Raw genomic sequence first — 16,115 nt, 5'->3', positions numbered from 1 at the left:
GCATGAGCGTCACCTTCAACACTGATTGTGGGGAATTTAGACTTTGAAAGAGAAGTTAGCAGTTCTCCGTGCATCCAGAATGTCATACACTAAGAAAAGTCTACATGGTTTGCTTCTTACTATAATGGATTAATTTGAGAAGTCAGTAACTATCTGGCGCCTACCTAAAAGGAAGCAATTTGAGTAAGGATGCTGGTCCTGTAACAGCCTGGATCCCTGTTCCTAGTTCTTCATCTATCTAAATGTTCTTTTCCTTCTGACTTCCACAGTCAGCCTTTTCTGTGTAATGTCAGAGTGAATCCCTCTGTCCTGTTGATACAAGACTTCACCAGTGACTTAGCTTGAACTATGGGATGTTGCTAGGTGTAGAACAAGCTGAGGCCTAAACCATGGCGATACATGAGACAGACTGAGCCAAACCTGTAGCTTGTAGACCTTTGATGTGAGGATGTGGCTAGTGGCCCTTCCCATGAATGCACAGGGTTGGTCACTGGTTTGCTTTTAAAGACTGGCTAGTATGGTTCCTGCAAGCCAAACTGAAACACAAAAGCAAAGTTAAGCCCACAGTGCAGCACAGCCATTTTGGAAATCGCTAAGTCTCCTCTGATGGGATTGGGAGCCTGTGCCACAAGCAGTAATCCACACCTGGGACTTTAAACTATGTTACAAAGCCATGACTAGGGCCAGAGAGGTGGCTCTGTGACGCAGAACACTCATTGTTCTGGCAGAGGACCTGGGTCTGATTCCCAGCAGCCACAAGGCAGCTTATGGCCATTCATGACTCCAGTTGCAGGGGATCTGGTGTCCTCTTTGACCTCTATAGGCACCAGGGATGCCCATGGTCACAGACATTCTTGCAAGCAAAATACCCAAACACATAAAAGTAAAAATATCTTAGAAGATTAAAGAAAAATAATCCCATGCCTGTAGAGGTCATAAGCCCTAGGGGGGAATGTACAGTTATTGTTGAGATGACATAGTGTTAGACTGCGTTCTAAATATCTATGGATGTACCCCCAGACAAAGGCGCTCTCCCCCTTAGTGAGAGAAGGCTCTTTTTTTGTAGTGAAGGGCTAAGGCTCACCGCTGCTCAAGGTGCTAAGAATAACTGATGGTTGAGGGCTCACCCATAAACAAGGCATTTATACCACCCTTCTAAGGCTCAGGGACCCTCAGGGAATAGGGAGTGGAAAGAATGTTAGAAGCTGAAGATACAGAGAAGATCTTGGGATGCAACTTTCTGGGTATTTGCAAACACAAGCGTATAGCAGCTGTGGCTTCCTTTCCTGAGCTTGCATAAGATTGGTTCTATCAACAATCAGTCATGGATACAGCAGGGGATAATGCGCGGGATCTAACCCCCCCCCTCCTGCTAGATCACGAGTTATATACAGATTCTGGGAGAGGGGCATTCCTGGTCACACAGATAGGCCTGGCTACACTCAGTGGTCACAAAGCAAAACAAAAAGACACGAGTACAGGAAAGGGATTTGTAGAGAAAAGGAGAATTTGTCATGGGTGGCAATGAGAGTTATCAGATTCATTATGAATATATGCAATTAGCAAAACAAAATTTTAATTAATAAAGAGATTTGGGAGAAAAATAATGTCTCTCTTTGGGGCATATTTCTTAGTGAAGATAATAACATTTCTTTGTTCCTAAAACCAACAACAACAAAAAATAAACCAAACCTTATAACATTCGTGTGGACATACTGGCATTATATAATTTAATTTGGCATTTAGTATTTTAAGCAATATATGTTAACATGCAAAACCAAAATATTAATAGCCATAGTTTCTAAGTGATGGTATTAAAGATGTATTTACTTCTCAGTTTATATAATTAGGGATATTTTGCAATGTCATACAAAATATTGTTATAAGTCAAATCATAAGTGCTTTTTAAAAATAAAAATATATAGATGAATGTATTAGATAATATATTTCATTTCAGTCATAAATGATACTGTATAAAGATTACATATTTATATGCATGAATATACGGTCTACTCCATTCACTCATGAGTTTCTTGTGGTTAGATCTTGGACTGGGCTGGGTGCTTAGTTTGCAAAAGAGCCATCTGTTGGGATGAGGCAATGAGTATTAATATAGGCATATTTTACTCCTTTCTCTGTAATCTCTTTGTTCTTCTATCACTCATGGCATTTACAATAATACCATGAGTGGTAATAATACACTGTCTTCAGTGAGAGCTCACACAATATAAGAGGAGAACGGAAGGGGCTGATTTCCACAGATTTGACATTTGATCTCCCACTGCCCCAGTTATTAGTGTGAACCATCCATGGACAACTCAATGAAATGCTGTCTGCTGCTGTGTCCACAAAGTCTTCAGAGACTCTGGTTACAGACATATCAGTGTGTATGAGAGACAATCCCTTCCCCATAGTCGAATGAACAGAGGGAGTGAACACAAGATGGGCGACAGAACTTTGTGAGGATGAAGTATCTGGATCAAGTTGTACTTTTATACTGTCTTCAATATTGCAGGGGGTATCTGCTTAGAGCTATAAAAACTCTTAAAAGGATTTATCTGAACCCTCTACATAGTGTGACTCAACGAAACTCTTCTATAGACTTCTAGAAACCCAAGACTGTGTCCATATAATGACATGGCCACTCTTTGTGTTCCTCTATGGGAAAGAACAAGTCAACTAAGGGGATTGCTATTTGCTCTATGTGACAAGGCCATTCTTTTCTTTTATTGGAGCATTCACTAAAATGACAAACACAAACACAAACAAACCCCCCCAAACAAATAAATCTTGTAATGAAAATGTCTTCATTTGTCCCTTTAAAGAGTGCATGTACTCATACAACAATGGAGTGTCTTCCTCAAGGATCTGGAAGGTATCCCTTTGATACATGGTCATCGGAAAGGTAAGACTTTTGTTTTCTGCTTCTTTGTTTGAGAGAGTAGAAATCTACATCTGTAGATGTCCATTAGCAGGACAGAGGTGGCAGCCCACACATTGTCTTTGGAAAACACTCTTTCATAAATACTTTTTTTGTCAGTCCCAGGGTAGACTTCGGTATTCTGTGCCTGCTGGACAAGTGCTCTATCACTTCGCTAAGTCCCAAGCCAACCCTGAACTCACTTTGTAGCCTTGGCAGGCTTTCGGTTTGTGATCCTCTTACGTTAGCCTTCTAAGTAGCTGAGATGACAGGCCTGCACCCCCAAGCCTGGCCAGCCCGAACCCTTCCCTCAGACTATATGCCAGAACAAGCACTTCCTCTTTAAGTTGCTTTTTGGTCACAGCAACAACAAAATACCTACTACAGCTATGTTCAGGGATGAGCAGACATGACGCAATGTGACTAGGGAAAAGTACCCAGATTCATTTAAAAGTTTTCATGTGACTCAGTGATTCTGAGCAAAGGCATGCTGCTCATCACGTATAGAATTTGATGCTAAGCTAACAGTTTTTGGCAAACCGGAAGCAGGCTTAATAAAGGTCTAAGAACTTACTGAGAACAGCCTTAAATAGCCTTTCTGATTGGCCAATGAAAAGTTCAAGGTCTTTGGGACCAGTTAATGCTTCTGATCTTTTGACCTTGACTGAGTAGAGCTACATTTTGCTATTTTAATGTTGTAAATTCGAGGTCAGTTTCCTGCACTCTTAATTTTAGCTCATGTAACTTCCTGTCACCAATCCCTGGTTCTGTCAGTTTCAGGCTTTTAATTCCGTGCAGATCTAGGTCATTCTTAGGTCAAACGTAAGGTATCTATCAGGAAAGGGTCTGTGGAAGATCTTACATAACATAAATTCAAGAATTTTTGATGAGGGCATCCTAAAGGGGCAAGATTTGGGGCACAGAAGAGTGGGAGAAGTCAGAAATGCAAAGCTGGTTAGGGTAAACAAGAAGTCAGCAGTGCTTGCTGGCTGGAAAGCATGGAAGTTAGGATTCTGTTCTCTCAGAGCTCTGGGTACAAATGCCTATTCTTTTGATGATTTTCTTCTTAGGAATTGCTCTTAGGTTCCTGAGGGATACTTCTGGGTTATAAGAAGTAGATGCACATTTTTAAGGAAGCCTTTTTTAGTACATGCAGAAGGGTCTAGCCTATTGAGGAAGGATTCGATCTCAACAAAACTTTCAGTAATGAAGAGGCAAAGGAACAGAGGAGCTTGCGTGTTTTGAAAATGCAGCTTGGAGAAAGCGACAGGCTTCCTAATGGCTTTAACTGGAGGAACTTAGCCCTCCTATTCAGAGTCTTCCCTGGCCATTGAGTCTTCAGAACGCAGTACCCCTTTCCTTTCTGATGGTGTGTAGCAGGGTATCTCTCAGATGAGTACCTTACGATCACCATTGAAGGTCAAAGTCTTCATCTGTGGCTTGCTTCAGGGGACAGGAGTGGCAGAAGGCCATGCTGTCTTCCTGCTCTTGTGGTTTCTTTCAAATATCAGTGTACCCTGGGCTGTTCTGTCTGTTTATTCTTGCTTTAACTGATACCTAGCTTTGTTAATCTTTTCTGTCCCCTCAGTTCAAACTCAACTTGGTAGAAGCTTCCTGAGGCCACGTGGTTCTCTAATTTCTCCTAGTTAGGATACAGTGAGACACAGAAGACTGATACCTGGGGCCTCAGAGATATCCAGAGATGAGCACAGAAGGAAGATAAACTCCAGACTGGCTCTGGGTGGGTAGAGTGAGGACCTGCCTGTGGTCCAAGATTCACAATGGTTCCCCACGAGAAAGAAGCTAATCTAGGCTGTCAGTGGGATGCAGCGGGCTGTTATGGCTGAAAGAGGTGCGAGAGCTGGGAAGGATATTTAGGGATCATTGGGAGCAGAAATCCATTATTTTAGTTCAAGGAGGAGGCTTCCAAGAACGCACAGCTAGAGAACACTTCAATCTCCTCCTTCTGTCTCCTTCTCCTTCTCCTCCTCCTCCTCTTCCTCCTCCTCTTCTTCTTCCTCTTCCTCCCCTTCTTCCTCCTTCCTTTTCTTCCTTCTTCCTTCTTTTCTCTTCCTCCTCTTCTTCCTCCTTCCTTTTCTTCCTTCTTCCTTCTTTTCTTTTCTCTTCCTCCTCCATTCTTTTGCCTTCTCCTCTTCCTCCCCTCCTCCTCTTCTACAGAATTTTGGAGGCTGAACAATATCAACACCTGAAAGCATACCCAGCCACAGTCCCCATGTCTCTCCCGGCTGACAGGGTGAAGAGTGGAGGAGGTACAGAGGCGACAGCAGGGTTGAAAGGCCAGACTTCCTTCTTCACTCTCCACCCATAGCCGCAGCACCGCATCTGCGGGTCAGGAGGATGCTGGACACTAGGTTGGGTGTATTTAACTCTCCTGGGACCAGGCACCCTAAGGATGGAAGCAGGAGGTCATGGGTTACAGAAGGTAACTGCGGGAACCCGTAACTCAAAAGAGAAGCCCCAAATCTAAGGAGCTGTAAAAACTTTATCCTGGTGCAGATAACCAACCCAGGATGAAGTATAATGGATCGGAGAAATGAAAGCAAAGCTGTGTTTGGATAACATCTCAAGTCCCGTTTGTTCAACAAACCAGCCACAGCAAGATGGCGTTGACTGGATTAGCTGCCTGTCATGGCTGACTAGGGTGGAGAAAGTCTCACTCTGAAGAGAAGGTAGAGGAGGAAGCAGTGTAGGGAAGATGAGGGCTCTGGGCTGCAGCTGCTGAGTGGGGTGTGGGATAGCAGCTCCAGTGTTTTCAGTGTTGCCTTTGTTCGCCCTAGGCAGCTGCTTGGGAGAGTTCAGGGACCCTCCCATTCTTTACCTTTGGGAAATGTGACAGTGGCAAGGTCTCTGTTTCATTTCCCTCTAGAAAAGAGGGGGTCTGTGCTGCCATTCTTGAGGTAAGCTGTATGAGTAAAAATGGCGACGGGGTGGGGGTGAGGAGGGATGCCAGGATGCGAAGATGCAGAGGAGGGCCTAGGTGCCTCTGCCCTTGGGAGTGATGTATTTCCTGAGGTCCTAGTGCCGACATCTCATTCCGCCCTACTCATCCTCAAGATACTCATCAGTCAGTCACTGGTACAGCTGCTGCACCCTTCTCTAGGGTGATATAGTCCACGATCCTCAGTGGAACCTGAAAATGGTGGGGTGCTACACAATCTATATGAATATGTATGTGTATGTATGTACATACATATGTATGTATGCATCTATCTGTCCATCCATCCACCCACCTATCTATCTATCCCCATGGACAAATTTTATTCTTTAAGTTATGCACAGCAAGAGACTAGAAATACCTAACACAATAGAGTAACGGTACTATAATAAGTCATTTGTCATTCATAAGTCATCTTCCCACTTACTATTTTTCAAGTGTGTGAGTTACTGTGGGTAGCTGACACCTTGAGAGTAAGTTGTTATTAAGTAAAGTCAGGGTTGACCATGGGATATTGATACTAGAAAATTAAGCAGGTTGAAACAACAGTGAAGTGATTTGTAAAACCCATTGGGAAGATCTGAAAGTCGAGGGCATGGGAAAGGTGTGGGAAGCCAGAGTACTCACTTCCATTAGGCAGGGATCTAACTCGAAAATGCTACCACATTTTGGTAGCATAGTTTGGTGAAATCTATGGTAATGAACACACTGGTAATGCTAGCCCTGCTTCACTGATATCTACAACAATTCTATTTGTATGACTCTACAAATTTTTAAGTACAAAGATGTTCACTACATCATGCTGTATGATGGCGACACCAGCAAAACTAAGTAAACCCAAATGTTTCATTAGGAAGTATAACATCAGTTATAACTCAATAAGAATAAAATGATCGGGCATGTTGGCCCATATTCTGATTCCAACACTTGGCAGATGGAGGTGAGGAATCCAGGAACTCAAGGTCATCTTCAGCTGCATGGTTAGTCTTTAGTTACCCTAGACTACATGTTTCCCCATCTTATAAATCAAAACCAAGGGTCTGGAGAGATGGCTCAACCATTTAGATCACTTGTTGCTTTTGCAGAGGACCTGTGCGTTCATGATGGCTCACAACCATCCATTAATGCCAATTCTAGGGGCTCTGATTACCCCTCTGACATCTGAGGGCACCCATACCTGGTGCGCATATATGCATACAGGCAAAACAGTCATACACTTACAATTAATAAATAAGTCTAAAAATTAAAACAGCAGCAGCAACAGAGGAGTAAAGTAGACACAGTTACCTCGAAATACAAAGCTGAGAAAATTTGTTAAGCAAGATATGCTGTACATGACAATATGAATAAAATGTTTCTATTCATAAGTGATATTTCCAAACTGTGACCAATGCATTTATATGCAAAGAACATTCTAAAAGGATCACCATCTCCCAATCATTGAACATAATTTTTTTCTTAAGTGCAACTGAGAATCTGGAGGATGGATGAGGTTCACTTTCCACAGGTGCATGCTGGGAATTCCTCCAAAGGAAGTCTCAGACCCAGAGATTTCATCATCTCAGGGACCAGGAAAGTGGAAATAGGGGACTTCAGGAGAGCTCAGTCTTGGATAAAGGATACGACGTTGAGTCACAACTGCAAGGACAAGACAGCAGGGGAATTGAGGACAGCTAGGAGGAAGCAGGGACTCAACTGTTCTCCAGGGTTGGGATTCACAAACCTGGCAGAGTGCCAGCAATGGTAGGTAGAGGGTGGCAGAAGAAACCAGAGAATAGTCTCTCTCACTACCCTTTGTCATAGGGATTTGCTATCGGCACAGGACTTAAGGAAGAAACATGGACAATGCTTGACCCGGGATGTTTTTTGTTTGTTTTGTTTTGTTTTTCTTTGTAGAGCATGAAATGCCTATGGATGTCTGTACCCACAGTAAGTAAAGTGGGAAGTCTTTTTTCTCCGCTAGGGACTCTGCACTTAATATAGTGCATGGCAACTGTGCATCAAAAATAAAACAAATGGAGAGAGAGAGAGAGAGAGAGAGAGAGAGAGAGAGAGAGAGAGAGAGAGAGAGAGACTGCTACAGATACTTGACAACAGGGCTTTGTTGATGTCCAATAATGTGACAGACCAAAGGGGCTCTAGTCAGCCTGAGTATGCCAAACGTGGCTCTGGCTGGCCTTGCCCTTCTCCCATACTCCCTCTGCCTTGCTAAAAACTAGAATTACATTCCTAGAACTGGTCACCCAAGGTCTATCCCCTCGTTTGGTCACTTCTTCCTCTCAAGGTCCAGCTATCAATACGTCCATATTTCAGTCTAGCAATTAAAAGCCCCCCCTTTGATTCAGCTAATTAATACAACCAATTAAAATTAAACACCCGATCCTAACACCGGGGTTCCCCTTTACCTTTATAAATTGCCATTTGCTTATGGGTCTGTCTCCTCTCTCTCCAGAGGCAGTCTTGCCCCTCCAGGATAAATATCTGGGCCTCCTTTCTCTTTTCTTTGTATCTCCCCTCATCCTTGGTCTCCTGTTTTTTTTTAATCTTATTTTGTGCCCTTTATCCCTCCTGTGTACGTCCCTCATGTGTAGATAAATCTCCTTTGTTCTGAGAACTTGACCTTCCGGTGTCTTGAGGTTCCCTACACAAAGCACATCTCAAAACCACAACTCCTCCGCTCTCCTGTGTTCTTCCTCCTCTTTCTTTCTTTCTTTCTTTCTTTTTCTTTTTTTCGGAGCTGGGGACCGAACCCAGGGCCTTGCGCTTGCTAGGCAAGCGCTCTACCACTGAGCTAAATCCCCAACCCCCCTCCTCTTTCTTTATTAGGTTGAGAATTGAACTCCTGCCTTGTGCATGCTGAGAAACCATTCCTTTTGAAGAGAGAAAAATGAAGGGAGGAAAAAAGAGGAGAATGTATGGTGAGTTATAGCTTTTGGTAAAAGAAAGCAAAAACGTCTTACTTTTAACTATGTTTAGTTATAAATTTAAAAACAGTGGCTCCTGAACCTGGAGAAACGAAAGAGAAGCCAGGAAGATGGAAACAGCGAAAACTTCATGGCAATGGCAGATTACTTCAGTTTGAACTCCGTGTTTTAGGGATGTGGCATTGAGAGCCTAGCTGACCCGGAAGTACACCATTTAAGCTCTGTTTCTTAGATGAGGCATTGGAGAGCGTAGCTGACCCGGAAGTACACCATTTAAGCTCTGTTTCTTAGATGAGGCATTGGAGAGCGTAGCTGACCCGGAAGTACACCATTTAAGCTCTATTTCTTAGATGAGGCATTGGAGAGCGTAGCTGACCCGGAAGTACACCATTTGAGCTCTAAGATATGAGGTATTGAGAGCCTAACTGACCTGGAAGTATATCATTTGAACTCTATTTCTTAGATATGAGGCATTGGAGAGCCTAGTGGACCCAGATGTAACACCACTGTGCTAATGCCAGAAATAAGGCTGCACTAACATGCTAATGATGCTGACATCATGCTAAGGATGCTGACATGATGATGCCACAGTGGTACTGATGTAGACTGGAGATGGGATGCGCCACCACCCAATTCCTGCTGACACACTGGCACAGATAGAGGCACATGATATTTAAGTCAATTTGACGTTTTCCTTCACAGTAAAATTTGGTTTGCAGAGGCTATATAAGTTCTGTGTGTATACCCGCATAGATTCTTACAGCCACTCAGTGTAGCCAAGAAACAAGTATTAATGTCCTAATACCTTCTAACCACCCATGGATTCACAACCTCTTTTCTTCTTAACCCTAAGAACCTCTTATCCATTGGCTATTCCTGTATTTTCTGCCTTTCCCAAAATGTCACATAAATGGAAATATATAGTTGGTAATTATGAAACTGAGTTCTTTCACTTATTTTAACACAGAAATGGAATACTTTATACACACACACACACACACACACACACACATATGTTTTAGAAGATAAGCCTAAAGGGATAGGTATGAAAAGCCCAGAAATTCAGACATCAAAAGGGACCACCACAATGCCATGCTTTCCTTCAGGAGACAAAAGCAATGTGTATTTCCATTCACCATTTGATTTTGGGCAGGTTCAGATACATGACCTTTAGAGGCATCATGGACAAAAGCTTCCATCCCTGTAGGCTTTCCCCGTCTCTGCATACAGAAGCATAATTATCTGGCTTTTGATTAGATTTGTCGGTTAGCTGGGTACCAAGCACATTCTATCACCAGTGAGGTAATCCTCACATACAGTCCCTCGAACCTGGGAAACCTCTGACCTTCTGGGCTGTCTCAGGTTTGTCCAGCACAGACTGTGTGGCTCAGGACAGTTGTGTACACCATGACATTGAGCTGGGAAGCTCTATGAGATGAGAGGAAGCATGGCTCCCTATCTATTGCCCGAGGGATTACTTAGCTCCCATTTTAAGCAACATATTCTCTTTGCTGCTGAGTTCTGCTCTTTCCTATAATGAAGACCAGTATTTAGGAAAGGGATTAGTGGCGTGCTTTGCAATGTCTATCGAGGTAATCGTATTGAACAGATGGATCAATACTTACAGCGTAAAGAGCAATCTCTATTTACAGCTCTGTTTGCTCTTACACACACACACACACACACACACACACACACACACACACACACACACCCTTGTGTAGGACATGGTTGTTTGCAATTTTGGATGAGGAAGCTAGGGAGCAGTTTGCAAATTGGTCTACAGTTGATGGTTTTCACTGGTGTGTTTCCACGAAGCAGCAGATGTATTGTGGGATGAGGAAGATGGGCCACTCTGCTCAGACAATCGCTGTGTGAAAACCTGCTGGATTTATTCAAAGGACTAATATCAAGCTGCTTGAGTGGATCAAGTTTGCCAGTGGGCTCAATTCTGTGCTTCCTGCATTTTCTTTACAACGTACCAGCATTACAAAATGGTTTTGCTTTCAGCTTTAGTTTTCTGTTCCGTTTCCTTTGAGGTTGACCAGTTCTCTCTTCGTGATTAAAAACTGCACGTCTGGAAGTATATTCCAGAGGAGCGGTGGAATGACTGGGCAGAGCATGGAGTTCTGCACGTCTCCACTGTTCTGCTGAGCATACTGCAAAACCCTTTCCTGTTTGGTCTTTCGTGAGAGGTCACACATAGTACTAAATGCTGAAGAACTGGCCTGAGCCTCAGTGGGCAAATAAAATTAACTCTACTTTGGCTGAGCAAACCCCCTTTGAAGCAGACAATGTTAGCATGAAAGATATGTCTTGAATGGCATGGACTTGGCAGCCACTATAGCAATAGGAGGCGATTCTTCTCTGTGCTCTTGTGACACACTGAGTATATTTTCCTAATGCTGTTACCACTCCTGTTTTTCTGGAATGTGTCTTGGAGGCCTCTGATGAGACAGATTTTCCTCTGTCCACAAAAAGCTCAACAGATGTGTGAAAGAATATGCGTGAATTGCAGTTTTCCCATGTTCATGGATCTAAAAACCAAGTGCATATAGCTCTTTAAACAAAAGTTTGGGACTACAGTCTGCTGTAAAAATAAAAATAAAGTAGTCCTTTGTCAGCTTACATCTGCTAAATACACAAGGTCAGAATTCAGCTTATTTTTTGTTTGTTTGTTTGTTTGTTTGTTTTTGTTTTTTCTGATGAGAAATCTGATGTGTTATTCTGATGGGTTTGCTCTTGCAGGCAAGTTGCTATGTTTTTAGATTTTAATACTGCCTGTTTGCTTTGCACTTTTGACACTTTGTCTATAACATGGATGGAGAGATTCCTTTCTGCTTGTGTTGACTGTGGTTGTAAAAGACTTGTGTTTAGATGTCTTTCTCATTCTGAGCATTTGGGGACTTGTCTGTTATCATTCCAATGAATAAATTTTGTTTCTTTTGCTGTTTTAAAACCGCAATTATATTGTTGAATTTGTCTTCCATGTTGGTGACCTTTCCCTCCATGTGGTTGATTTTTCTCATTGATTTTGTGGACTCTTTCTGGGTTATTACAGGTTTTCCTCTCCATGTCTTGCATTGAATTCTTCTGATTGTCTTTTCTGAGGTTGGTGATCATTTTTACCAGGAAATTGAAGTCTTTATCTAGTATGTAATATTTTATCATCTTCAATCTGAATTGAGGAATTAGGATCCCATGGTGGAGTAGTGCTGCCTTTCCATGTTTCTTGAGTTTCTGTGTTGAAATCTCATTGGGCATTTATCTGGTTTTATTTGAGGATCTTAATTATTTACCTACTCCTGGGGCCTCAGTCTTCATTGCCACCCAGAGAGGGATCAACACATTGCTGCAATGGCAATAGCATCCAATGTTGTAAGGCACAGAAATCCACTTAAGACTGATAAATATCTGGGTTGGGGATTTGGCTCAGTGGTAGAGCACTTGCCTAGCAAGCGCAAGGCCCTGGGTTTGGTCCCCAGCTCCGGAAAAAAAGAAAAGGAAAAAAAAAGACTGATAAATATCCATAATTATCACCAATGATAATAAACCCAAGACAGAAAAACTACTATAAATGTGATATGAATTTTACAATTATTTAGGGCAAGCATGGAAATAGTCAATGACTGGGAAAAAGGAATGAGGCAGGGAAGGGAAAGGACTAAATAAATGAAAAGAAAATGGGAATTAGGTGGTGAGATGTATGTAGGCTGTGCACTGGCAAAGACATAAACTGAAATGAATGCTGGGGGAACGGTAGTCCAAGTGGGTTTTGTTCATAGATGACATGATTGCATAGATGGAAGTTCCTATAGACTGTTAGGAAGCTTACAGGATCAGTGAGAGCTTAGCAAGGTCATAGGATACAAGATCAGGGTATAAAATGCATTGTGTCTTTAATGGTTTATCAATGAGAATTGGATCAAAACGTTAAAAACTATTTGAACTAGCATCCTCCAAACATGGACAATTTAGAAAATATATCACATATGCTTAAGAATTACAGGGTAAACATTATAAAGCATTACTGAAAGACTTGAAAGAAGTCCTAACCAAATTGAGAGTGAAGTCTAGTTTATGAGATAGAAGGGTCAATGTTTTATAGGTATCGGTTTTCCCCAAATTGACCTATGAGTTCGGTGCATCCCTGTAGACAGTTTGCTTCCTCTTTAGGCAGGAGACATCTGCCTTGGAAATGTCCAGCCTTCCATCCTACGAGCTGAGATGTAAGCTTTGAGCTCATGGTCCCAAGTTATGTTGCATGCACAATATGGCATTTTTACTTGTTTTCCCAATACATTTGGTATTTTGTAAACATTTTACCTAGTTGGAATATTTTCCTTGATACAAAAGATGATGATACTTTAAAATTAGATATTGTAAGATTTTTCTGGCTTCAAATTAAAGTTCTGTAGAAACTATTGAAGACGCCCCGCCCCCCCCCCCAAAAAAAAAGATGAGTGACTTGGTAGCAAGTGACCATGCGAGTTGTTTCGGGTCATTTCGGGTTGTGATCAAACTTATATTTATTCTTCCTTTTTATAAAATATGTCCAAAATCCAGAGAGCATGGGCACATCCATGGGAACCCAGTACTTCAGTTACAGCTCCTAGGGACCGAGTTCATGATGTTGGTTTTATTCTCTGGGCTCTCACTTTCTAGGTGGTTGCTCAGGTCCCAGAGGAATCCCTGGGGTATTTATTAGAAGTACAGAACTCAAACTTCATTTACCTCATCTGTATTTTAAGAACATTCATGGGAGATTCCTACAGGCTTTTAAGTTTTAGAAGAGTTACAAGTTGGTTTTTCATATAATGTCCCCAGCTAGTCTGGCCTGGCAGATCCTGTTCTGGGAAAGAAATATTAGAAACATTGCTAATGTCATGTCCTCACCTGAATGACTTTCTTCTGGATCAGCACACATCAAATTCTCAATAACTTTGACTCCAACTTTCCCTCGACAAGATTTAGAAGCAAAAGGATTATTCTCAATGAACATATTCTAGAATTTTTAGAAGCTTTATGTTTTGGAGGTAATATCAAATCCCAAATACAGTCTTATACATGTAAATATAAATTATATATGACTTGAGGAAGACAACACATAAAATTGAGATATAGAAAAGGAAAATAATTTTAAGATATGCCTTCTAATTTAGTAAGAGCCATTTTAAGAGTTTTCTCAAATTAGATTCACTTATCTCTCTGTTCCCTTATTCATGCTTTTTGCTTCTTTATTCCTTTATTAAGTGCCTGCCATGTATAGCATGCTATTTCAAATATGACCTGGGAAATGGAGATGGACACGGTCCTAGCTTTTGGGAAGGTTTACAATCTAGAAGAATGGGCCTCAAAGCACAAGGAACTATGATAGAGCCATGTCAGGCTCCAGAGGTAAGAAACTTCACCTTGTTAAGGCCATGTTCATCAGGGGCCCAACTGAGCAAATAAATCTTGAGTTAAACATGGAAAGGTGCAAGCATGTAAAGATGATAATTTTTAAAAAACCCACGTGTTGATAAAGTCCATTTATACAGAATAATGCATGAGTGTGTGAGTATCTGCGATGAGCTTTACAGACCTCAAGAGAGTCGTGAAAGAATAGCCACCAGAATGTTAGTGGTGCTACCTCAGGGTGGCTGAGATTCCAAGCATGGGGGATGGGTGGGTCTTTAAGGAAAACGAGTGCCATTACAAGAGACAAAGCTATGAATCTCTTATCATTCCTTAGTGAATAATAATGTATAACTTTGTAAATAAAGCATCTCATCATCTTATCTCCTGATTCTCATGCCCATCTTATAAGTTTGGGAATATATATATATATATATATATATATATGTGTATATATATATATACATATACATATATATGTATATATGTGTGTATATGTGTATATACTATATATGTATATTATATATATGTATATGGAGCTGACTTTAGCAATACCCTGTGGTAAAGCAGCATATGGTATAAAATAATGTTTATTTGTGTTAGAATGTAAAGACTTCAGGGGTCCCGCAAAGCACTGTGGTTTAGCATTTCCCATGTTTTACAGTTGAAAGTCAGGATGTGAGGTTAAGTGACTGGCATAAAAGATACAGAGCAAGTTTACAGAGACCTGGAGACTCACTGTTAGTTTTCTTACGCTCCATTCCACCCTAATTGACTCATTACCCTTAGGTTGAAAGGAGAATTATACGAATTCTAGGTTTGGAGATACAAAATTAAAAGAATAAACTCCAAAAAGCCACAAACTCAGGGCTAAGCCCTGCCGCCAGGAATAGCAGGCCATAAAGATAAAGAAAAGGAATGCAAAAACCAGCTCAGGCTATCGAGACTGACCTAAACCATCCAAAGACATCCCCCAGCTTACTCAGAGTCATACTTTAACAGATGTCCTCCAGACCCTGATAAGCCCTACTTTGTGCTTTTCAGCCATTGTGTCCTGCAGAGAGCATTCCAAGAAACCAGGCAGCCCCAAGCCTAACCAGAGGTGTTTCAAATACAAATGCTTCATCAATTTTGACAAACTTTTAAAAATAATGAGGACCTGAAGACCCTACCCTTCTCCTGATTTAATAGCTCTGTTCCAGGAACCAGGGGGCCATAAAACCTTCTGGCGTCCCCTTATCTCCTGGAGCCATAAAACAATCCTGTAACTTGTGGTGCATCCCCCTTTGACATCTCCCCCATCCCCCTGGGCTCACAGCCTCTGCCTTTAAATGCTCTTTCTCCCAGCCTCTCGGGGCCGACACCTCTGTCTCCTGCGTGGGATACATGTCGGCCCGGAGATCTCTGTAATAGGTCTCCGTAATAAACCTCGCCTTTGCTTATTACATCCAAAATGGTCTCTCTGTGTCTGGGGTCCGCGATTTCCCAAGACTTGAGTAAGGGTCTCTCTGCGTGGGATCTTTCAAGGTCACATTACCAACATGGTCCAATCCCCAGGCACAGGATGGGGATTTGTCCAGGAGTAATCAATTCAGTAAATCATTTCCCTTCACTTTTTTTTAATACTATTTTATTTTACTTATTTTATTTTATTTTATTTTATGTGCATTGGTGTGAGGGTGACAGATCCCCTGCACCTAGAGTTCCTGACAGGCATGAGCACCCCAGCATGAGCTGGGGGTTGAATCCTGGTCTTCTGGAAGAGCAGTCAGTGCTCTTAACCAACGGACCATCTCTCCAGCCCCATCCCCTTCATTTTAAAAAGGATTTCCTCTCTAGTGAATGTCACTATTTCCTGTAGATCTTCAGACTAAGAACCGAGTTTTATCCCGAAGTGTTTAAATTGCCTTTCTCCTTC

This window comes from Rattus rattus, chromosome 2, assembly GCF_011064425.1.
Source record: "Rattus rattus isolate New Zealand chromosome 2, Rrattus_CSIRO_v1, whole genome shotgun sequence".
Taxonomy (NCBI): Eukaryota; Metazoa; Chordata; class Mammalia; order Rodentia; family Muridae; genus Rattus; species Rattus rattus.
This window is presented reverse-complemented; position numbering follows the sequence as displayed.